The following is a 26,244-nucleotide window of genomic DNA, read 5'->3' as shown; positions in this document are numbered from 1 at the left end:
ACAAGTAAAGCAAAGCTTGTGATAATCCTGAGGGCCACAATCCTGTGCCTTCTAGTAATAATAATAATAATAATAATAATAATAATAATAATAATAATAATAATAAATTATTTTATTTATACCCCACCCTCCCCAGCCAAGACCGGGCTCAGGGCAGCTAACAAACAATAAAAAACAAGTTGATTGAAATGCAACTTGAAAAACAAGATTAAAATACAACATTAAAACATTAAAATGCAGCCTCATCACAGGAGGAGAAAGAAAAAAGAAAGAGGCGGAGGGAATCAAATTGACTCCAAGCCAAAGGCCAGGCAGAACAACTCTGTCTTACAGGCCCTGCGGAAAGAAATCAGATCCTTCAGGGCCCTGGTCTGATGAGACAGAGCGTTCCACCAAGCTGGAGCCAGTGTTGAAAAGGCCCTGGCTCTGGTTGAGGCTAATCTAACTTCCTTAGGTAAGTAAGACAACTAATCTCAGTGGGCCCTGCTTCTGAGTCAACCTGCCTAGGACTGGACTGTGTAAGCAGTTGATCTTCCTAAATTTCAAGAGCAGATTTTTAAAGATTGTTTCAGGCTTTGCCCATCAAAATTATTCACTGAGGGAAAACCTTTTCACAAACGTCTAGCTTTGTCCTAATAAACTTGTTCAGTAGTGCTATAGTATTGTTTTTATTATTAATATTGAAAAATGGTGCTTCCTTGTCTTTTCATAAGATGCACAATTTAAGGAAAAAAGAAAAAAGAAATCAACAGACAAGCAACAGGGGGAACCAACGGCAGATCCTTAAAAGCAAAAGGGGAGGGGGACAGGGGGACACTGAGAGAGTTTGCCAATCACTTACAGGCATTAAGGTAGGATCCCGAAACAACACATTGGTTGAGATGCTCCAGTCGAGCTAGGAAGAGGCTTCCATTTGTGTATTCCTAGCTAGATGGGGGTACACTTGCAGAAATGAGTCATGTTCATGCAGTCCTTGTCTTTGGTTCAACGTGCTTCCAATTGTTTGCTCACGTGGGGGAGCAGAGAAGGATGGACTTAGTCTTCCTTTTCCTGTCAATCAAGACACAGACCGGTGGAATGCTAAGCCTTTTGGAAAGGGGTTCTTGCATGGAATTTCAGTATTGTGGACTTGGAGAGGGAGCTGAAGGGCTGAATTGGTGGCTAGAGTGAGATTTAAATCTTAGCTACTATATGACAGTTATTTGATACATGCATATAGACATTCCAATAAGCATCTTTGACTTTGCTTCCATGACAGTTTCATGGTATAGCTAGGACGTACCCACCCAAACCTTTTATTAGCCCACTTTTCAAACCAGTAAATAAATTCAGCTCTAGCATATGCCATACTAATTTCCAAACTTGTTTCCATTTTTTTTCTTGCTTAAAAATAAATCCTTAAGAAAGATATGGTTCTTCTGTTACCACTTGTCCATCTGTCCATATTCCATGTTACATTTGATATTTAACTAAAAAGGAAGAAACCCCAAAGGCACTTATTTTCTTCTTCTTTTCATCCCCTTGGTTTTAATTGGTAGCAAATCCCAATGTCATTGGAGTGATTCTGAAAATGCTGAGGGTCAAGGTCAGAAAGTTGAGTGACTTCTGTAGAAAGTGTCTAATTAAGGAAAAATAATAACCAGAAAATAAAAATCAACAGAATACTTTCCAGAGTTTAGTAACACATAGAAAAGTGTACTCAAGTGCACCATGACTACAAAATCTACCATAGCCACATTGGCTGGAATAACATGGGTGCATTTACTTCGGGAAATGTAAAAATAGAACCCAAACTGAGAAGTGAGATTGTACAATGGATGGAATCCAGATGAGAAGGACCAGCTTCTGGCATCCTTGGACAGCTGTCAGGGCCCATTGCCCTAGACCTTCCTACATCTTTATTTTCCTAGGACTGGCACTCTTAGCAGTGGCAAGATCTAGCTGGGCTTTCAATGTCCCACAATGCTACTGACCTTGCATTGCTTTGGGAATAATAACATGGCTAGGTGCCCAGGGCTGCCTGATTTGTTATCAACCACAGTTAGGTAAGCCTGCCAGGTCTGCTGGCAAAGGAGAGAGCCCACCAGAGGACACAGTGCCCAGAGCTCCCTGAGAGATAGACTAAAAGGAAGCATTGGGCTGATAGGTGCCATCTGCTCAAGATGATTGAGGGGACCCAATGCAACATCCTGATGTTGCGCATGCGACATTGCATGAAGTCAGAGGGCAGAGCTGAATGCCTTCTGAACATTGAGGTGGTCTGGCCCCCTAAAAGAAACATTGGGGCCTCCAAAAGTGCCTCAGCCCCTAGAGGCTGATGCCTATGATTGGGCTTAAGGGATAAGGTATATTTTTGGTAGATAGAAACTCTAGCTTGCCGCTGAACTAGAACAAAACACATCTTACTAGATTCAAGGAATTCCAGGAGTGTTTTTTTGGTCATTTCCAGCCTTTCTAAACTTTCACATACTCATTCCTTAGCAACTGATTTCATTGCTGCAGAGGGTGGATCTAATTAATCCAGCCTTGAAATTTATAATCTTAAATCATGCAGGATTTCTCGCCAGGTTTTTAATCTCGGGAAGGGTTGACAACCTATATATGAAGGGATACCTGTCTGGGTAGATAAATCAAGTAGTCAGAAGCTACAGGTGAGTTGATTTGCAGAGTATTCATAGCAGCGTCCTTCAAAATTGCTAGCAGTGTTTGAAGGGATTTACTGTCACTACCCACGTGACGCGTTTAACACTTCAGCAGGTGAACTGACCTTTAAATATGATCCTTCTCAAAGAAGTAGTGACAGAATAAAGTCTGATAACTGAAGCTCTGACTACATTTAGGCCAGCTCTGCAGACTTCAATAAGAGTACTGTGGTTTTAAAACAATTAGGGATCTGGGTATTTTTTTAAGGATATTTTTTCCCCTTTATAAACACATCCTACTCAGCAGAATGTCCATACTAAAAAAAAAAAAAAATCCTTTTACTTTCCCATGTCTCATTTGTCCACACAGACAGTATGATAGTGATACACGAGATTTTATTTATTGTGTACGGACAACAATCACTTGGCCTGTATAATAAATTTAAATGTCTGTCAGTAAGGGCAAATGAGGCCAAGGACAGTGAAGGCAAAGAAGAAGAACTAGCAAATAGAGGAATAAAAGGATTGCACACAATGTGTCCCCCCACCCCCGCCATGAGAGGTTTATTTCCTTTACCCCCAGCAATTTGTTCAGCCACACTGAGTCTACCAATTTACAAAGTGGATTATATTCAGTACAATTAGAGTACCAAGTAACTATTTTTCACGGTATTACTAATGGGCCACACTGTCTGTTGGAGATGGAACAGCAGGGATCATTCCGTTTGTAACTGAAGGGTTAATTCTTTTAGTGTTAAAGTCAAATAGGCAGAGTGGCATGATCTTCACTTACGTATGTAACACAGACACTGATTAGCTGTGCAGTTCTGAAGGAGTTTTTCCACCCTGCTATGTAAAAGGCTTGATTAAGAAAGACAACATCTCTATTCCTTTCTCCTCAAAGCATACATTGTTTGTTCAATTTATGCTCAGTAAAGTGCTATCGGGATCCCCCTCCCCCTGCTCTGGATTCCATCTGTTTTATTTAAGTGACTTTGCTAACACTGTCATGTACCACTTACAGCGGCTTTAATGAAAAAATGTTGTCGGTGGTGGAAGGGTTGTGCTCCCAATATTCTCTCCTCCCACCCCCCAGCTTGGAAAACCAGTTTAAATGAAAAATAGGTAATGTTGCAATATGGAAAGATATTGCATCGCTGAAAACATGTTGCTAAGCCATGCATGTTTTATACATGTCTCACATTTCAGTTGGGCACCTTTGTTCTTTCTTTAAAGCAGGCATTCTCTTGGATCCTTAAATCAAAAACGGCAATTGCCATGTATACATCAAATTTGATACAGCTAATGATTGGCTGATCAGGAGGGTGCGCCAGGCTGCTTTCCAGGAATCACTTGCTTCATAATGGAAAGTGTAACCTCTCTCTCTCTCAGCATCTGAGTGAAACAGGAGAAACTGCAATATAAAGTGTCACCCTACAGTTTCATTTTCTCCAGTATTGGTTAGATTTGCACCCTGCCTTTCTGAGACTTATGACCCACTCAAGGTGACTTACGTAGAATTAAAATCACAACCATAGCAAAACATCTATTATCTATAAAGACAGAGGCGACAGATAGAAACAGTCCTTAGCAGAGACACTTATCTAAGGTGGCACAGTGAAGGAAAATGGCAATATCAGCCCTCGCTGGCAAATGTTTTCCAAGAACTAGAGTAAAGATGTTTCCCAGACCCTTCTACCCAGTTTGGGTAAAATGTGACCTTCCCATATGATGGGTTTGCCATATTTCAAAAAGAGAATATCCAGACATGGGCTGCCATACATTCAGATTTTCCTGGACATTTCAGCGATTTCCGCCCAAATGCTGTTTAAGAGGGCCATATACCAGCTCTATCTGGGAAATTGTGGGCGTATGGCAACTCTACCATATGATGATGGATCTCCCATCATTCTTGAGCATTGACCAGGTTGGCTGAGGCTGATGTAGGATTTTGGAGTCCAAAACCAATGGGAGAGCCACAGATTGGCCGCCCCATGCTTTAAATGGACATGTTAATGGTCGACTGCATGGGTTCTACTACTGAACTGTGAGCCCTTCTCTTAGCATCACATTTCCTTATTCTTGGATTCAGGTCACAGTGTCAAGTGTGAGTGTGAGTCAGGCTATGCACAGGTACAGTGGTGGTCATGCACAATGATGGCAGGTGGGGAGGATGCTGCATCCGTTGTGTTCTGTGGAAGTACAAGAGCAAGGTCTAGAATAGATTGTTCTCTGGCACAAATCTTGGAGAGGCTAGATTGTTTGGGGATATATAAGGCTAGGTCAGGCAAGACAGAACATCTGACAGCTTCCAGGAAGTTGCTTCAACAAAGGGCTGAAGTCAGCTGAGTGCTGAAGCCTGGATTTGGCAAGCAAAAGACTCCATAGCATCTTCCGTTAAAAATATTAGGTAGGCAAAGATGGGGAAGACCTCACTGAGAGCTGGTGCCAATTGGAGTAGACCAGTGTTCTTCAACCATGGGTTCAGAGATGATGATCAACTGCAAACCTCATCATTCATTGCTTCTATCTAAACTGGTTGGGGTGATGGTAATTGTAGTCCAACAACACCTAGGGAACCAACGTTGAAGAACACTGGAATAGACGGTAGGGCTACATGGACAAGCCCTTGCATTAAAACTGATGAGATTTAGCCATTGATTCTATAATACGAAGGGGCTATATCTAGCTTCTGCTGGCTTCTACTCACTGCAAATAGCAACAACTTCATTTCTCATCTATTTCCAATGACTTTAGAATGCCTTGCCACACTTTCATGAGTGCTTGAAACATGTTTTAACAAATACTTCCATTCTCAGAATAACATTCCCCTTTGCACAACCCTGACTTAATGAGAGCCCCCCTCCTTTAAGTAAGTAGGTAGGTAAATCAATAAATCAATAAATAAATAAGTTCCTGTCCAGTTTGTCACTAGATTCTTGTGATATTGTTGGTTATTGATATTTCTAAAAATGGTTGTGCAAGTTTGTTATTTTCAAAGATTGTAATGCTCCCAAGTTCAGTGGTCTAGCTGTGTTGTTGTTTTTTATATTAAATTCCATGAGGTTGAGGTCTATGAATGCCTTCTGAAAATGCCATCTGTCGCTCAGGCTGTCTGTTGTCAACTCAGGCTACATGTTGCATTTTGTCTGTCTTCCTCGACCACCATCCAAATGGCATTGGATGTAAAAATATATTTGCACAACAATGAAAATATGAGCATTACAAATATTAGCCATTAAACAGTGCAAAATAGTAATGGATGCTTTTAAAGCCAATATTCATAAGTGACTTATAGACCATAATACCAAGCACACATGCCGGGAATGTGTTCTGATTTCAAGAACGGATTCCTAATGTATAAGTAAGATTTCACATTTGGACACTGCTCAATTTATTTTAAGTGCTCTTACTAATAACAAATGGTGGTAGTGTAGTACATGATTAATGTAAGCAGAATCTTGGGCGGGGGGGGGGGGAATACTTTGGAAAGATTTTGCAGCAAAGTCCCAGAATGCAGATGAGAAGGACCATGTCCATATTCAAAATGCGCACCCCTCCTCCAAAATAAACCCACCTCTTTTCTAAAGTACTCTCTCTGATATACACTTGTGCATATACACACTCCCGCCTTCTCTTTAAACCTTTAAATGCCTCTTTGCAGAGATTTCGTTCTTCCCGATCTGCAAGAAGATACATCTTTATTTACTGTATTTCTTATTTTGCTAAACAATGTCCAAATCGCCGTGACACAGTCAGATGTACAGTATGATCCTCACTGCTGACATTGCCTGTTAACTTGTAGCAAATCTATTGACTTAGTTATGCAGCAGTCCCTGCTCAAAATTGCACCCCAAGGTACTGTAATAATGAGGCTGAACATGGCTTGTGCAACTAAGTTTCGGTGTGCCCCTCTCTGCGCCACACCACGTGCAGATCTGCTGAAAGAATCCCCAGTCCCATTGCTACATCAAGAGTGTCATTTTTAAAAATTGAGGAGCGGGAGAGAGTGAAAAGTTGTGGATGTCTGCAGCATCCCCAACCGATATTTTATTTAAAAATAAAGCAGTGTGAAGATTTGATACATGATCTCATCTAAGGGGAATCGCAGGGGGTCCCGGCCAAATTTAGGGCAGTGTGACTGGTTCCACTGCTCTGGGTGCTGAGCCTAGGGGGTGTTGCAGGGAGTCACAGCTATGATGTAGTGAATTGAGCAGAATGGAAGGTGAGAGGCGGGGAGGGGGGCAGAAATCTGGGCTCACACAGGACACCATTGAAATTTGAGAGGAATTCCCCAAGTGAAATAACCCTTTTCCTGGCATTGAACACACCAGGCTTCCCATGCATACAGGAAGTGTGGTAATGGGAGAAATACAGCTGAAGGTGGTTAATGCAGGTAACAGAGTGGGGAGAAAAGCAGTGCTGGACTTGGGGCAGTGAGGGCAGTTGAGGGGGTGCAAGATGAGGGGGAGAAGAAGAAGAAGAAGAAGAAGAAGAAGAAGAAGAAGAAGAAGAAGAAGAAGAAGGTGGTTAGTATAGTATAGTATAGTATAGTATAGTATAGTATAGTATAGTATAGTAGTGTTTTTTTCTGGGGGTACTCAAGTACAGCACTGGTACTCAAGTACCAGTACTGGGGTATACAGTACCAGCACCTTTTTCTAGAAGAAAAGCACTGACAACAATTACCACCACCTATATTTATATAGATAAATATCTAGGTAAAGTACCAAAAGGAATTATTATGAAAATAAGATGACGACGACAACAACAACAAAAATGTTGGGCAGCTCCCAACAAAAAAATAGTGAAAACACAATACAAAAAATAGCAAAAGCACACATTTAGGGACTGTGTGCAAGATTTTGTCTTTGCTCCAGATGCTATCCTACCAAAGTCCACCACTTGGCATCGGGAATGAGGGCTGGGCATGGGCTGGGACATTTGTGTGTGCCACCTTGAACACAGGATAAAGAAATAAACAGATTAGATCTTGGTTCCAGGGTCTATTCCCCCCTTCTCCCTTCAGTCTCCCCACCCCCACCCCTCACCCTGGGTCATTGTCATGCCATTGGCTGGATGTGAAGGCATTCGGTCGAGACGGCAAGGCAGCTAAATTGCTTTATCCCTGTAAAAATCGATGACTAAACCTATGGTGTTGTGTACACTGTTTCATATGCACCAGTGCAGCGATAAATTATTCATGTTGTGCTCTGTCAGCAGTTTTACTGTAGACAGCAAGGCTGCTAGCAACACCTAATCTTCGAGCACATGAGTGCATCTTTCAGTGATTATGGCCCGTGAGCATATTTTATGAGAGGTGGGCCAGATGTTGTGTTGCTTTCAAAACACAAATGTGACTGCTTTGCTTTTTCCAACCTGTCTGTCCTTCACTGCTTACATCTCCTGGAATTTTCTCTCTCTCTTAAAGTTGCTTTACGTGAGCAGGTGTGACATGCTGAGGATAGTCGAAAAATGGAATCGTTCAGAACTCTCACCTCCAAGACAATAAAGTGTGGCTGGGATAACTCAGTAAAATGTTGAATCTATGCAAAATAGAATTATCCTACTCAGTTTGGTTCTAAAGGCTAATAGCACACACAGTTCTAAAGTCATTCAGTCAATAACAGAACTTTGTTTTTAAGGAAAATAAGAGTTAAAGTTGAAGCATCTGTTCACCAAGCTATTTTTAGAGCTCTCCTAAAAAGCTTTGGAGTGAGTTTTGTCCTCTGTGTGTCTTTTTAAGAATTGTTTGTGATTTGATATCTTGAACCTGCCTTACTGTCAGGGCAGATGCATTGAACTGTTACACAAGAGGCTGTGTGTGTGTGTGTGTGTGTGTGTGTGTGTGTAATGGGGTGAGAGAGGCAAGGCCCAGTAGTAACACAAATTAAGAGTAGTACAGAGGGATTGTGAATCAGTTACAAAAGGGCACTTGACTGCTAGTCAGCCATGATTTGTTTTTTTCTCTAAGCTAAATGTGTCACACAACAATCCTGTAAAAATCAATTGTGGGGAGGGGAGCAGATAAGTCTTTCATAACTTTAGATAATGTGCATGTTGGCTGGCTTTTTGCTTTGCTTTTCCAATATGCAGTTTTCCATTGCGGAATTACAATGTCGGCAAGGGCAATTTGGTATGACTTAGGCCAATCAATGGTGAAGGCACAGGTTTTCCTGCAGTGTGGGCCACCGTGCCATTAAGATTATGGAAGAAGGAGATTAGAATTACCACCCCCTGTGTCTCTTGTGGTCGCAATGACTTTGGGCTTGAGATGGGGCATGAAAGAACCAGGGAAGAGGTGGGCTAGGCAAAAAGCAAGGTGGCTGCTTCTATTTATATTAATTAATAATATACCAATGGGTTCCTAAGCAGTTTACAAGTATAAAAACCAACCACACAAGCATTAAAATACATCTAACCATAACTGAAAGATGCAATAAAACAATCCCATTAAATCAATGGAAGGAAATAGTAGCTGGGAATGTGAGGAAGGCAGACAGCCATATCTGGTGAAGGCATTTTTAGCAAGGGAAGCTCAGATGTTACCACACTACTGTGTCCTCTGTCACCGAGGCAGGAAACTCTGGGTTGTGTTACCTCAGGCAGTCGGTGACAGCAAACACAACTCAACACTCCTCCATTAAATAATAATAAAATATCCCTTCACATCAAAGCTAGCATTTTGGGGAGAAGGTTAAGCCAGAAACTTTCCCCGTGCTATGATTATTTCCTGCTACCATTTCAGAAATGTGAAAGTCTTTGTTGTCTTTTTTTACTCAGGTCTTGTACATAGCAGGCATTCAGCCAAACATATGGAGGGAAAGGGCCAACCAAACTACATGGCTAATCAGAGCATGTGCCACCTCAGCAAACATCATGCCATTCTGCCTGGCTGTTAAGCAACATCTCCACCCTTTGTCCTCTTGGCTAGTTGACTCTTAAGTTGCACATGGAGTGATCTCTGCTGTGGCACTTTCAACATTGTTGTCCTTCCATTCCCTGTCTCATCCAGTAATCCATGTTGATTGCCTTTCGAGAGAGTTAGCACTCCATAGGGGCTATCAAGCATGCTCAGTCCTCATTGGGCCTCTTAATATGTTTTAGGGTTGTCATATTTCAAAAAGTAACATTCCTGACACCCACAAAGTTGTTGAACTTTTTTTGGTGAACGAACCACAAAATAGTGGTTTTAAGCTTTGGGAGCTGTTTACGTTGCTTCTTCCATTGTGTTGCCATACATCCGGGTTTTCCCTGGCATTTCCCCTCCGACCCCATTTTTACACCTGAAAACCAGGACGTGTCAGGAATTTTCCTGATGTATGGCAAGCCTAAAATGTTTTGTACATCTGCATATCTTGGGGTTACCTCAAGTCTGCTGAGGCACCCCTTTGTGTGTTTTGTGTTGCTGTTTTAGCTATATAAGGGATACCTCTCAAGGCATTGAATCAGAATTATCTGATTAAACGTACTAAACTGAACTAAGTCCCATCATGAGGGATGGGTAGTGGTTACTTTAAAAATGCATTTCAATGTGCCACTTCCTCCCACTACATCTTTTTTTTTTTTTAAAAAAAAAAAGCTTGATAATGGTGTTCCACTTTGTAGGATGTTAATTGTTTGTCTATATGTGTGTGCATATGAAAGACCCATTCCACGAAGGCCAAGGATCTCGATTTGAAAAGTACCACTTATGAGTGGAATTAAATAGAAAGCAGTAATGATTGCTTTCAAGATCTCTTGCATTTGGGAATGATCTAAACACACATTTGCATGGGAGACCAGAGTTGTAATACCCATTAAGGGTCATTGTGCTGCACATTTTCATAATGAAAAGCTACATTCTTCAGCTGCTATGATGAATGGAAAATTCATACCAACTGGAAGACAGCAGCATCAGGCTCTGTGCATCTAAAATGGTTTTGAGCAGCATAGTTTTATGGTAAATCCGCAGAGTCTCTGTGCGGGGGGCTATCTTCCTTTTGCCATGCCTTTCATCCCTTGCTGTGTGCTTCTCTACTCAAATTTCTCTTTCACAAATACTGGATTGGATCCAGCCCAACATAGGTGAGTGGTCGTATGCAGAGGGTTTTCCCCATAGGCCAGTGGCAGCCAAACTCACACGTAGGCCTCACATGAAAGTTTTGCAGCCATAGGCCTAATTTCGAACACTCTCTGTGAGCCATTGATTTAGAACTCTGACAAGAGTGTTCCACTCCCTCAGTGTGGATCCTTTGGTGGGAAGTGTATGAGTGAAGTGGTGGAAGAAAGACAGAGAGGTAGGTGACCTTGCCCACTTTGGCCCCACTACTGTTTTTTGACTCAGCCACAACTAGCATGTGGTCCCTGACATATTAACACCTCCCACAAGGGAATGTGGCTGGCTACAGGAGAGAAAAAAGGTTGCCAATTCCTGCTGCGAGATGTTTTCTCATTCCTATCATGCATGCATGGGAGTATCACAGACCCTCCAACATGATGCAGTCAAAGTTGGGGACACCATCTTCCGGGTCTGAGTGCCATGACCCTTGCAAGATCACAGACCCAGAAAAAGTGTTTATTAGGCACGGTGCCCAAGAACGCATGTTTGGGGGCACTGCACAAGATTGTGGACCCAAAGAAACACTTTTTCAGGGAGATATATCAGTCAGAAATCATGCGAGAGCAAGGTGGCCAAAATGGTCACCATACTCTCATGGGGTGGGGTGGGGGGGAATGGGATGTCCTGGTTTTTCTGCTGCAGTTGATGGGCACAACACCTTCAGAGGCAATGTCAGACCATTATAGGAAACAGGAGAGCTGGGTTATATACTTCCTGAAGACCTATTCAGGCTTCACCCTTCCATTGAAAAAGGAAAAAGCACTTTGATCTCATTCCCCTTGACTGAGCACAGGGAGAAGAGGTGAATGGAGATATGGAAGGTGCACATCAACCTTCTGTTTCCTGTAACATGCCAGTGTGCTGAACCTCCATGGGGGTGTGCTGCAATGGGCATGGGGAAATTGGAGATCTGCTGCATTTTATTGGGATATTTTTGTATTCAGACACAGCACCTTGGATTGACTGGTTTGAGCTGTGTGTTTATAGGGATACAGAAGTGGAGTCAATATTGTGCTAGGAACAGTTACCGGTACTTGAGATTTAAGGCCAGCAACTTTGATGCTGCCCCATGGGTATAATCTGATATAACCATTGTCTATATAGAAATGGAAGGCGCTCTGTGTATTTGTGGAGCCCCATCTGTCACAGCTACCCATGAAGCTGTCACACATGAAGCAGGCTGTGGTTTTCATGTGGTGTTTTGCACAAATTGAGGTGCTTGTGCGAGGAATCATTTCCTAAGATAGCATACTGGTACATGTCTTCTGGAGATGAAAGTTCTACTTCCTGTGTCTGAGGAAATGAAGCGACTTCTTAAAAACAAAGAAGACTTAACTAAATCTGTCCTGCTGCAAGTAAGGATTTTCTGGGAGAATTGTGTTCACAGCTGCTAGTACAAAACAGAGCATTGCAGCAATAGAAAAAGTAAAAAGTAAACATTTTGTATGACTGGAGGTCATCCCACACTCATTCATATTCTTGTAGTTGTGCACATCACCTATTGCTTAAATCCTTTCAAAGTCAACTGAAGTGTAAAAGGATGCAGCCAGTGTTTTCAGGTCACTGATTATGCCCTGCTAAGTCTTGGAATCCATCTTAGTTTATATGGCTCTGTCCTACTAAGTTGCCTCAAAGGAAGACCTCCTGGGAAACATTTATAAGCCTCCCTGATATCTCCAGAGGGAGAGCAAGGACTTTGTCCCATCCACACCATACATTTAAACATGGCCTCCTTCATGGCCTCCTGGGAACAGTAATTTACTACAAAGATACCACCCTTAACAAACTACATACCCTCCAACATTTCTCAGATGAAAATGGGACATTCCACATCAAGAAGCTTCTCCAACGTTTGATGTCGCTGTACACATAGACACCATATACATTTTTTTTAAAGGATCAGACAGTGGCCCACTGGCAACAGGTCTTATAGGAGATGGCAAATTCACATATTGTACAGTATGTTTAGATTTCGGGCTACTGTCTAGAATGTCCAGTGTCCAGCAGAAATAAAAATCTGTGACATGGTGTTTTGGCTCTTTCCCGACAGCAAACCACATTCTGAGAGATCCAACTTTTAGCTAGGCTGTTAACAGTGTTACATGTATTTTACAACAACTATGTATCTCTGCCACCACTACACACTGAATTAGGTTTGATAGAAAGGTTTGTGAAAGCAATAGATAAATGCTTTCTTTACCTGAAAGGGGGGGAAATCCAAAGATCAGCATGGCCACAATCTAGGAAGGGATAGTTGTACGTCCAAAAGTCAGAGAACTCATAAAAGGCAAGGTATCTGATGATGTGTTAAATTAAGGGAGAGTGTGGAAAGCATTAAAATCCACTGTTACACATTTTCTTGGAAATCTTATGGCCCCAAACTATGAAACATGAGATGCAATATATCTCTGAAAATTCTTGGTTTCATTTCTCAACTTATTCCCACCAAACTTGGGTGCTCTGAGTGACATACACAAAAAGTGGTTTCACCAAGATATGCTCTTTCGCTAACCTTTTCACTCTGAAATTCATATCACTGTTGTTTTTATCTCTGAGCTATCTCATGCTCAGTTAGCTGTCATTGTTTTTGTGCATTTTTACTGTCTGTGTGCCTGCAGTGGTATTACACAACCAACTTACAGAAGACCTTTTTCCCCAAATGCAGATTCTCTCCACTCTCATCAACAATCAGCAGCATGCATTGTTGGAAGCAGAAAATGGAGGAATAAATAAATCTCTACCTGCATTCATGAAACATGTAAAGGTTTTTTTAAAAAAAATAAAAAATTGTCTTTTGGCCAATAAGTTATATGAAATTTCTACACTGGTTGTTCTAACTGCTGTCTGCAATATGTTATAGTATTGTTTTAAATGTCTCTTAGGTATTTTTATTTTATTGTGAGTTGTCCTGTGCTTCCTTCATGGGGAAGGGGGATTATAAATTTAAATAATGAATAAGCAAGTAAGTCAAGAAATGTTTATGCAGAAGGAAATGTCTCCATTGTAGGATTTCCCCCTAGAAAAGGAAAAATAGAGTATTTAGTCACTGGTTTTGGAGAACTTAGGCAAATTCAGCAACAGCTGAAAGATTACCGTAAGTGCCCTTTTCTGATGGGATATGCATTTTAGGTAATCTTGTCAAAGAAAAGACTAATTTGAAGAACAATGAATGTTTTTGTTTAGATTTCTGTGCCAGGCAGGAAAATAAAAGATCTGGTAAAGTGGGTGGTTGAGGTGATGGGAAACTAGGGTGGAGATATAAATAATAATGTAGAATATCAAATGTGTGGAATGGCAAAGCAATACTAATCTTGTGGAGGGGACATCAACAGCCTTAAAACAACTATGCATCTTATTGTAGAATATACAGTACAGAAAGAAGTTTAAAAACACACTGGTTTTCTTTCTGTCATTCTTTTGTGCCATGGGAGTAGATGATTTGCATTGGAGACAAAATCAGTCACAACTTTTTTGAGCTAGGTAAAGGTAAAGGGACCCCTGACCATTAGCTCCAGTCATGGCCGACTCTGGGGTTGCAGCGCTCATCTCGCTTTATAGGCCGATGGAGCCGGTGTTTGTCCGCAGACAGCTTCCAGGTCATGTGGCCAGCATGACTAAGCCGCTTCTGGTGAACCAGACCAGTACATGGAAATGCCGTTTACCTTCCCACTGGAGTGGTACCTATTTATCTACTTGCACTTTGATATGCTTTCGAACTGCTAGGTTGGCAGGAGCAGGGACCGAGCAACGGGAGCTCACCCCGTCACAGGGATTCAAGCCACCAACTTTCTGATCAAAAAGTCCTAGGCTCTGGGTTTAACCCACAGCGCCACCCGCGCCCTTTGCTTGGGCTTTAATAATGGCACAGACCAAGCTGGCATGGCAAAAACTGCTGCCATTAAATGACCACAGACAATTGGTGAGCCCCATCCCAAGCAATAGCTAATATGACTCTGCTTTAAAAAATAAAAATAAAATCATTGAAGTCCAAAAAGTCCTCGAAGTGGTGTAACTATACACTCACTTCTCAATATTATGATGAGATATATTCAACATAGCACTAAGGCGAATAATTCATCAGATCAAGGATTTTTCATAATACAACTGAACAGTCTCAGTGCTATTTTTTCTAGAAAAAGGTGCTGGAACTCCCCATGAACACCTCCCCTATTCTTTTATAATGGCAATGGCATCTACCTGAGAGGTGCCGGAACTGAATTCTGGTGAGTTCCAGCTGAGAGCTCCATCTCCTGCTCCCCCTAGATTACCTTCTGGGTTCACCACCCCCACCCTCTGGGGGATGGCATGGGGTGTGCATGGGGGAAAGAGGGGGATACTACTAGTATTCCTTGTGCAAATACAAATATTTAATTGAATACTGCTTGGTATGATTGGACAGATTAGGTTTTCTCCTCTCTGGAACAGCTGTCCTAAAATACCATGAAAATGACTGTGTTGTTCTTTTATTTTTACACCACAAAGCTTATCCTTCTGGCTGCCAGCAGTTTACAGTGTGCAGACTCACACCTTCCGTTCTTCCAATTGTAAGAGGGGTGGTGGTAGTGGTGAAATAGTGGGATGAACTTTGCACTGAATATCATGTCTGTTTTAGCTCCTGCTGCTTCTAAATTTATTCTCCGCTAATTGCTAGATGCGTCACAGAGGAGAGGAAAGGTGAAAACTAAAAGAGTACCTTGTGATGTGTGTGAACAGGGAATAAGCCAGGAAGGCCTAAGAACATTGCAGAGACAAACTGTCATGGAACACATTCCTCCTTTTCTCTGACTGTTGTCGAGAAGTAAACTACTTATTATCTGCAGTTCTCCCTGACACAAAGACAAAACTCACCTTGAAGTACTGTTTTGCTAACTCCATCCCAACCACCTTTTCTGGCCGCTCTGACCTTAATGTTCCTTTCAGGTAATTGGCAAGATTAACATTAAAGTGATCAAAGTGAATTTTTGAAGGCTCCCATCTTATATCTGAGCCGCATTAAGATTGTGCACTCAGATATTTAAGGAAAAAAGAAGAAAGAGGGGCACTGGTTTGTTTTTAAGACTATACAAGGGTTAAATGACTCCTGGAATACTAGTACTTTACTTTAGAGCAACATTGTATAAGAGCTAATAGTTACATGCTCAAGTAAAAAAAGATAAAGGACCCCATGGCAGTTAAGTCCAGTCAAAGGTGACTATGGGGTTGCGGCACTCGCCTCGCTTTTAGGCTGAGGGAGCCAGCGTCTGTCCATTGGAAAAAAGTGTGTCATTGTACTGCATTAAGCAGGAATAGAGGATCTGGTGACTTAACAGATGGAATTCTATAAAAATAAGAACCAGTATAAAACCAAAACACCATTTATTATGCAATTGTCTGATGACTTTTGAGCACATTTCTTATAAAGGTCAACTTCCTGTGGACATTTGGATGGCCTAAATCAATTTATATGTTCAAATTAAGATGGGTGTATCACCTGCTATTGTATTTTAATGTGAAGTGAGGGGTCTTTCCCCTCACACGTTTTCTATTTTTCATTATACTTTTTCGTCTATATATTGTTATATATACACAAATACACTTTAATAGTAGAGATAGGATACTGCTCCACCCTGGTTCACCATCTGTAGATTGGAATAGTGAAATAGAGGCATCTGGCTAACTGTAATTTAATCCCATGTTACATGCAATTGATCCATTGATGATGGATTGGTTTCTTGTGTGTTTGTGAGTGCATGCAGGAAGGAGCTTTGAGAATCACTCCTTCAAAGACAATTTGCTACAGCAATGATGATTTCCTCCAGGATCCTACTATTGTTAGGAGAAGAGACACGTATGCAACACGGCCAATGAATTGTGGAGATCTGCCTTGCGGGAAGCAGAAGTGGCGTGACAGAAGCAAGCATTGAAAAGATAAGCTTAAGGAGAACTCTCAGAGTTCTAGGATTGACATTAAGCATAAGAAGGCATCAGCTACTGATTACGCTAATTGGAGAAACACAGGGAACCATGCAATGAGGCTGTTTGGTAGTTCAGTTGATGTCATTAGCTAACTGTGTGTTGTCCTTCCATATAGTTGCTCATGATGTGTAAGCCTCTCCCACTGCCATGCTCACTGTACCCTACAGCAAATTATCAAAGTAGATTTATCAGGTCCCAGAGTCCCGAAGGACTAATAAGCTACCAAGTACCAATTCTTGGGTTGCAAGTGTCAGACATAATCAGTACTTCCAAATCTATCAATACAAAATATGTCCTCCTCCCTTCTGAGATAACATCACTCATAGAAACTTCATTATCCTTACTCCGTAGCAGTGGCTGTATTGCCCTTCAGGAAGGAATCTATTTAAAATGGTGCACACAAGGCAATAGATCAAGCTCTGATTCTCCTGAAGGAGGAAGGCAATTGACGCTCATCAGAGTAAGTAAAGCTTGTATGTGCTACACTAAAGTGGGGGGGGGGGGCTGATATTTGCTCAAGGACAATTAAAGCCAGGGTGCATCTCGAACCCTGAGGTATGAAATGTTTGAAAGCAAAGCTTCACTAGAAGGGCAGCTGAACTATTGAACATAATAATCTTATTGAGGTAGACCAAATGGCCATTCAGCCCAAAGCTTTAGCAATTTCCAGGCCCTGAAATCTTGGATGAATGTGTTTGGGTAGGATGGGCCCCATCGTGTTGGCATATCATCTTGAATGACCTTTTCGAAAGGTAACTCAGAAATTATTAGAAATCCTTGTATTGTAGCTTGAGTCTTTGCAACAGTGTGAACATGTTTTCAGCACTAGATAATTGTGAGGTGAATGTTACATAGTTGCCTGGTGCATTTGCTAAGGTTATCGGTAAGTATCAATGCTGAAGGCTCCACTGTTTCTTCTTGTGGATTTTACAATGAAAGAGAAGATGCAACAGGTGAAACTCAGGGGCTGTCCCTTTGACACAATGTTTCCCCTGAAATGCAGCAAGGTGTGTGCCCATTGAGTGATGTGAGAAAATTCCAATGAAAATTGAAGTGGAAGCAGAAATTGTCCCTTCTCCAGAATGGAAATAAATCCAGTGAACGTGATAAGTATACAGTTTTGTTGTTTCCAGTCTGCAAATGATACATAGCAATAAATAGCTGTTCCATTTCCATTGAAACGACTGGTGTGGAATATGTAATGATTGCATAATTAATTGTGTAAAATTTCATCAAAGTGGACAGTGAAATGAACAGCAGCATTGGTTTGGGGAGCTGAACTGCAGCACAACAGCAACAGCACTGCATGAAATGAATATGGGGCAACAGACCTTCCTACATCCTTAGTGAAACCCCTCTGAGAAATCCATTGCAGTCATCAACCTTCCCACCGCCACCTCCTTGAACATGTTACTTGAAGGACCTCAATCTTCTCTTTATATATGGCTTTAAGGCAATTCAGTGACAACCTCAGTCCTGAGCTGGCAGTGGCGTAGCGTGGGGGGTGCAAGGGGGGCAGGCCGCACCGGGCGCAACATCTGGGGGGGCGCGCTCACTGCCTCCGGAGTCGCCGAAGAGCCTCGGGCGCAGGCTGTAGCAGAGCCGCATGTCTCGCGGCGCCCGGCTGAAGGCACCCGGCAGGCAGCGGCTCTCAGCGCTCACCGCGGAGGACGCGCCAGGCAGCCCCTCCTCACAGCCCCGCCTCCGCCGCTGCTGCTGCAGCTGCTGGGCCATTGCATTTTCCTCGCCTCTCTGCCCCCCTCCTCCTCCGGGCAAGCGGCGTCGTTTGGGCAGCAGCGCCAGCGGCAACTCGCAGGTTAGGGGTTAGGGGGGGCGCAAATTACGTGCCTTGCCCCGGGTTAGGGGGCGCAAATTACTTGCGTTGCCCCGGGTGCTGACAACTCACGCTACGCCGCTGTTAGCTGGTTAAGGCTTTATAGGTCAAAACCAGCATTTTGAATTGGGCCCGGAAACTAATTTGCAGCCAGTGCTATGGGGGCAGGATTGATGTAATATGCTCAAACCATCTTGCCCCAGTGTCTAACCTGGCCACCAAATTCTGCACCAGCTGAAGTATCCAAACTGTCTTCAGAAGCAGCCCTACGTATAACATGTTGCAGTAATCTAACCTAGAGGTTACCATAGCATAGATGATGGAAGTTAAACTATCTGTGTCTGGGAAGGGGTGCAGCTGGCCCACCAGCCCAAGCTGATGGAAGACACTCTACACCACTGAGGCTACCTGAGCCTCAATCGACAGCCAAGGATCCAGAAGTATGCCCAAGCTACGTAACCCCTCCTTCTAGAACTTCCCATATTTTAAGGAGATCTCATGATCTATCAGCTCATTATCAGCTCTGCCCCTCCTCCTGGAATTATTATATGACCTGGCTGTACAGGTAAATCTGTACACTTAATGTAAGTGTGCTGCTATCCTAGTCTCCAGGTAGAATGGCACAGGCAGGGAAGTGAGAAGGCATCAAATTCTACTCTGATCTGTGTTTCTCACGAGCCGTGCTTTTTCCATTCCACTGAATTCAGCTTCCAATGAAAACTGTATCTTTCTGTCTGTTGGGGCAGAATTTTATGTAATTAATTAATTAAGCTACCCCACTCATTTCAATGCGAAGGGTGTGTGTGTGTGTGTGTGTGTGTGTGTGTGTTTCATGAACTATTTATCATTTGCAGACTGAGATCAGCAAAAGTCAACTGTGATCATATAATGAATTGATTTCTATTCTATACCTTGGATGAAGAATATGTTCTCATTTCCATCAAAATTCCCCGACATCCCCACCTACAGGTATGAAAGCAAGCGAAGAGCTGTTTTACATAATAGCAGTTTAAACTGATTTAAACTTACCACCAAGTATTACTTAAATAGGCACAAACTGAACTCTTCAAAGGAATCCTTCATGGGTGTACATTAGGATACTTTGTTGCCATTACGGTAATAAGGATAATTGCTCTTTTTTAAAAAAAAAATAAAATCCTTTTTGCATGTCCCAGAATTAGGTTAAACAGTAAAGAGAATCTAATGTGAAGATTTTTTAGGGTTTATTCTTTTCTCAATGGGCATGTATAAATCCAGCTAACACTGAATGAACGCAACTTCTGAACATCAAAGGGAAACTGAGTCCCTTGACACCTTTTTTAAAAGAGTCAGACTCATTTTCCTTTGATGCATACAAGTTGTTTGAATTAGGCTACAGTCTTAAATGCATTTACTAGGGAGGAAGCCCCAATGAACACTGTGGGACTTACCTCTGAGTAAATATGCATTGGTTTGTTCTGCAAAGACGATTGAGTGAAGCAAGCATGTGATAATTCGCTTGGGAATCTTAAAGCTGTGGATTTTATGCCATTTGTACAGCTTCCAACCCTTTCCACAGGTCTGTCATGTAGCAATCACTGCAGGCACCCACTACAAATGAAACGAAGAGGAACTTTGTCGTTACTTTCATTCGCAGATAGGGCGTTTGTTATGGAGAGCTGATCCACAATTAACAGACACTTAGACGAATCTGTTAGGATTAATGATGTATAATGCAGAAACATTTTCTGCTGTGCTCCCTATTAATTACTTAACAATGACAGCCGTTCCATTCAAGCATCATAATTTCACACCTGATGAAATTTAATTTCCTTTTTAGAGTTGGATCCTAACGGTTGCTGCATCAGCAGATACAAAGGCATGTGAAATGTGGAGTCAGGGCAAAGTCACAAAGTGTGAGGTTGCCATGGTATTTGTTAGTGTAAACACCAAGCTGAAGTCTCAGCCATCACGTTATTAGGTGGTATACGGGAGATAATTTTTGTTTTCCTTTCATGTCTAGTGTGCTGCGTTCAGGAGCATCTCATCAGTGTGTATTCTTCACTTCAGAGTGGTCCAGATTCCCCCTTCCTCCTTTCTCTTAAACTAGGAAAATCCATGCTGCAGGCTTGTATTAGGAGCCTGGCCAGAGAGCTGTAAATAGGGTGGCCAGATGCGAAAGAGGAATAAATCTCCTGTACTTTTTAACAGCTGGGTAGAAGAGGACATTTCAGCCACCATGCAAACTACAACTGATGAAATTCCCTCTTCTATATAAATATTAAAGATGTGAGTCCTCTACCACCCTTACAGTGGGCTATCGGCAGGTCTGCCCTGTAGGTCCTCCTCCTACCTCCTAACTCATATCCCCACAACCTGGTACCCTCCAAATGTTGGACTCCATTTCCAGCCCCAGCCAATATGGTGGATGGTTAGAGAATATGGGAGTTGTCCAAAACATCTGGAGAGCATTGTGGTTAGGCAAGGCTGGCATAACTGTGAATAATGTGTCCAGTTCTGGACACTATAATTTAGGATGGATGTTGACAAGTGGGAACATGTGCAGAGGAGGGCAACTCAGATGATCAAGGGTCTAGAAGCCAAGCCTTATGGGGAACAGTTGAAGGAGCTGGGTATGTTTAGCTTGGAAAAGAAGAGACTGAGAGGAGACACGATAGCCATCTTCAAATATCTCAAGGGCTGTCACATGAAAGAGGGAGCACACTTGTTTTCTCCTGCTCTAGAGGGTAGGACTCAAACCAGTAGCTTCAAGTTGCAAGAAAAGAGAGTCTGATTAAACATACAGAAAAAACTTTCTGATGGTGAGAATTGTTCAACAGTGAACTGGTCTCTCTCTGGAAGTTGTGGACTCTCTCTTCTTAGACATTTTAAAGCAGAGGTTGGATGGCTGTCTGTCAGGAATGCTTTAGCTGAGATTCCTGCATTGCAGGGGGTTGGACTAGATGACCCTTGGGGTCCTTTCCCACGCTGTGATCCTAACTGCACCACAAGTCCCTGTTGCTTTTGCTATGATTGCTACCTGGGCTACAGTATGACCATGTATACATTTATGTCATTGACCATCAATGACATTTATATGATGTCCCATAACAACATGGTCTGGATGGCTTGCAGTAAATCAATTTCAATACAAAATGAAGCCTTTGAATCAAATCAAAAGTTACATAAATACACCAGAAACAAAACTTGAACTAAGAACCATACATTCAGACTTAAGCCCCATTGAATTCAATTGAACTTCCTCCCAAGGAAGCATGATTTGGACAGCCATCTCTAATTAGTGCTGATTTTTGTGAGTGCCAGGGTCAATAGCCTTGATTTGGATTCAGTATTGGCATATCTTATTGAGCCGTTTTTAGATTGTATTTATTAAATTGAAAAGTCACCTTGTGGGTCCTGCTGTGGATTTGAAAGGTGGTGCTTGAATTAGATAACTAAACTGCAGAATGATTTTCAGCTTCATAGGCTATGAAGAGACACGATGTTCCGAGGACACCTACATTTGAGGGTGGAACTTAAAGGTGCACCTTGCTTATGTCAACTTAACTCCAACCCTTAAAAGAAAAAATCCCAGAGATTTTTTCTTTTTCTTTATGAGCAGATGAGTTTTTAAGAAATGCCATGGTTACCTCCTGGAAGCAAATACACAGTTGCATCAGACTCCTTAGGAACTGAACAAGACACACGAACCATGTCTGCCAGAGCTCACTGCTTTGTAAGAAATACCAAAGCCATATGGTCTAAATCGTATTTGTAATACCACCTCTGAGGTTCTGAAATAACATGTTTATTCATTACGACTGCTTCGGATTGTTCATTCAGGTGAATTATCAGAGGCTCTCAACATGATTTCCATAGAAATTCTGTCACTATTGTATTGTCTTCTTAAAAAAAAAAAAAGCACACACAAGGTGCTATGATTAAATGTGAAAATTCGCTCAGCAACTTCCTTTGTGTTTATATCCCATGCTTAGTTCTCTGAAGTTATTGTTCAGTGCAGATCCTTTTAGATCTGTACAGGGTTTTGTTTAAAAGCAGTAGAAGATACGTCCTTATTATTTATTTTTTCTCTGTAATAAAGGAGCATTGGAAAGGATGTAAAAAACAAAGGCAGCTGCAGTAAGCAAGGTGAACAATGGCACACAACTTCATGTTGCATTTTGAGTTGTTCCCAACACAAGAACTGACTAATAGTTCTTCATAGAGACTTGATTTCAATTAGGAAGTTGACCGATCAACCGAGCAAGGCAAAAGAAAAAAGAAAAAAAAAGGAGAAGGTCCAGGGATTGTTGCATGGGGTTATGCTGGATGTGTGGGAAGCTACTTTACAGCCCAAGTCCCTCCTGGTCTGTCTACTTTCCCTTACTAGCAAGAAGCATGGAGTCTGTGGAAATCCCAAGTTCAGCAGCACAGAGACTGGAAAGTTCAGAACAGGGCTTGTCCAAGACATTTTGCTGCCCAAGGCAAAAATGACAGAGGTAGACTGTTGCTGGACCTGGAGGCTCTATTTCTTTTCCTTTGGGTCAGAGAGTGAGGCCAGCTGGGGGGACATTTTCTCCACTGGGAGTGGGAGGCAGAGCAACACAGTGGGCTGCCACAACAGCACTGAACCCTAAAAGAACCATGGAGGGCTTTAAATGTTAAAACTGAATTGATCCTGGAAACGCTTTGGCAATAAAGTTGGTGCAGCCCTGGATGTACAATATATGCTCCTCTCTCATCTTCAAGTCCTCCCTCAACTTAAGTCCTGCTTCCTAGTCAGTGTTAGAAACTGAGAAATGAAAGCTGGGTGCTAAATGGCACCTTAAAATGAGGTTATGGACGCAACAACGGAATGCCTAGGTACACTTTTATATAACAAGAATAATAGCCGAAAATGAATGAACTGCAGCTAAAATATTATGGTCATTTTTCACACAGTCTAGTCCTTCCCTTGCCTGCCCCCTAATATTATTAAGAGGGTCTCTTATCCAGTCTTCATAGAGTAGCTGAAAGTGGGGAGGCAACAAAAGGTCCTCCTTTTCTTCCACTCTGCAGTTTTAATCTGAAATCTTAGGCGCAGTACTGCGGCCATAAACTGCTCGTGCTAATGAAATTCCTTGTTGCAAAACGCACCTAGAACAATGGGAGTTTCAAACACAGTTCCTACTTTCAGGTACTACAGAAGTGTTTTTGCCTTGTTACTGCTTGCAGACTAGTACTATTTCTCCTGGTAAAAACTATAGAGACAAATGCGTGTGGAGGCGTTCACAGCAGTAAACTACTGCTTCGCTTCTCATTTCTTGTTCTGGATTTAGATTTGTTTTAGATTAAAGCTCTTCTAAATTCTGTCCTCTCTCTATAAGTGCATCCTTCTCTGTTTTTGTTTCTCTTTGTTTCTCTGGCTGTGCAGCCACGTTAACTGCTTAGTCATACATCGCTTTTGTCTTGTCATGTCATGTATGGACACATTTCTATTAGAGCTGTCTGAAAAGAGGTGTTTTCTTTGGTTTTCACATTCCCAGCCTTCTCACAATTTCCCTTAGATCTTTTCCTTGATGTCACACATCTTATCAAACTGTAAGATTGGTCAGATGTGGACTGTAAGTAAACATTGCCTCATGGGGCATGCCAGCTGCTGTGGCAGCACAATGCCACAACCCGCAGTGTGATGCTGGCAGATCAAACAATGCAGAGAGAACATTTTTATCACCTCAGTTAGAGATGGATCTGTCAGTTCAGTTCCCCATAGTTCTTCAGCATTTTTCTATTTTTCCAAAAACAAATCACACTTGAAAATATGTCAGCAATATCATGCAAATTTCTTCTAGTAGACACAATTTATATGCAATTTTGTCTAATGTGTATATTTTTGCAAAACAATTTTGCCCAATATTTTGCATGCTATTTTCATTAATATGTGCATTTTTTTGCACACTTTACCCTGGTGTATGCATTTTTTTGTACAAATTGCTTGGCTGGAGACCTGTGTTGCAAAATTCAGAGAAGTGAACATTTTGAAGGATAGCTATGTTTCGGTTCGAGAATTGAAAATTTGGTAGGTTTGCTTTTACATGAAAACTTAATTAAACCTCTTCATGTCCCTAACCTTAGATGATCTGTAAAGCAAGCCACCGTTGTGACCTCCAGATGTTGCTAGACTCCAACTCCCATCAGTGCCAGCCAGAGTGGCCAATAGACAGAGATATTGGGAGTTGTGGTTGACAACATCTGGGTTGCGCCATGTTGGCTACCCTTGTCCTAAACTAATCCTTTTCAAGACAGTCAATTCACATACTCGGGTCTCTAACTCACACATTATTTCACTTTTATGGAGGTCATTGTGTGGGGGTAGTCATGGGGGAATAAAAGAGTGAGGAAATGCTTCCTTTTTGTTGTTAGAACTTGTGTGTTTTTTTCCAATTTTCCTTTTTTTTTTTATAAAATTTTTATTGGTTTTACAAAATTTTAAAAAGACAAACAAACACTAAAAGAGACAAACAAACACGCATAGTTTCAAACATATTTTCATGTAAACCTCTTTTCTTGGACTTCCCCATACCCCCCCTCTCTGCATCCCAATGTCCATACTTCAACTAGCAACTCCCAATTGTTGCTTTCAAATCTCTGTCATCTTAGTCCTTTTTTTATATTCTAACCTTATATCCCTGTACCCCTTTGTTTCTGAAAACCACAACATTTTTAACATTCATTAAGTTTATAGTGGTCCTTAAGGTAACTTTTAAATTTTCTCCAGTCTTCTTCCACCGTCTCTTTTCGTTGATCACGGATTCTGCCTGTCATCTCGGCCAATGTCATATAGTCCATCACTTTCATCTGCCATTCTTCCAGAGTGGGTAAATCTTGTGTCTTCCAGTACTTTGCGATAAGTATTCTTGCTGCTGTTGTAGCATACATAAAGAAAGTTCTATCCTGTTTTTTTCCAATTTTCCATCCCAAGACTGTTTTTCATGACTTTCAATCATTTTCATTATTCCCAGTCTTTGTTCTCCTTGATTTCTACAGGTGATCTTGTGCTACCTACAATTCTGGTGCTTTTGATCCAATTGGCATAAATCCTCCAAGTATTGTACTGATTTTTATGTTTCATTTTAACTGATTTTATTCCTATTGTATTACTTTTGTAGCTCATTGTGTGGTGCATAGAAACGACAGCATTAAGTGGTATATAAATAAATTGTTCAAATTATTAAATGAATAAAAGTGGGTGTACCCACTTCACACAGAGACCCATCCTGGGTGCAGAGACACATACTGCTTGCCCAGCGGCCAGTTGTTGTGTTGTTTTATTGCCACCCCTTTGCTACGCCTTTAAAGGTCCATACCTGCCAAATTTCATTGAGATATGAGCAAAGGAAGCTCACTGATTGTAGTGACTAGATGGAGAAAACAGGTGAAATGTGACTCAGATGAATCCACTTAAATCCATTCTGGACTGGTCCATTTCCCTCGTTGTTTATGGAAGTAGTGTACATCCTTAATGAAAGCCCTTTTTGAATCTAGAGTCAGAGAGAAGTCTGGAAAAGGTTCAGCAAGTGAACCAGTTCTGAGTTCTGGCAAATGCAGGGAAATCCAGGGTTAACTAGCCAACGGTTTTTTTGTTTGTTTGCATAGCACTAGGCCAAAGCATGTTGTGTGGTATGACCTAAGCTCTCTTAAAAGCATCTCGGTCAAGCTTGTTCTGGTTGAAGCAAGGAAGCAATTTGGCCTTT

At 41.7% G+C, this 26,244-nt stretch overlaps 1 protein-coding gene and 1 long non-coding RNA gene across 2 annotated transcripts in view; both read left to right on the top strand.

The window, feature by feature from the left end:
* Positions 1–26,244, top strand: part of ZNF804A (zinc finger protein 804A) — a 240,386-nt gene that overhangs the window by 9,991 nt on the left and 204,151 nt on the right. The window lies entirely within an intron of this gene.
* On the top strand, positions 6,925–9,791 carry LOC310689411. Its single transcript, XR_014517437.1, has 2 exons — positions 6,925–7,038; positions 9,426–9,791. It is a non-coding gene; the product is annotated as an uncharacterized lncRNA (long non-coding RNA).

The sequence above is a fragment of the Podarcis liolepis genome (genome assembly GCF_965112155.1).
Source record: "Podarcis liolepis genome assembly, chromosome: 1".
NCBI classification, from domain to species: Eukaryota; Metazoa; Chordata; class Lepidosauria; order Squamata; family Lacertidae; genus Podarcis; species Podarcis liolepis.
The sequence above is the reverse complement of the archived record's forward strand: the minus strand, read 5'-3'. Positions and strand labels throughout refer to the sequence as shown.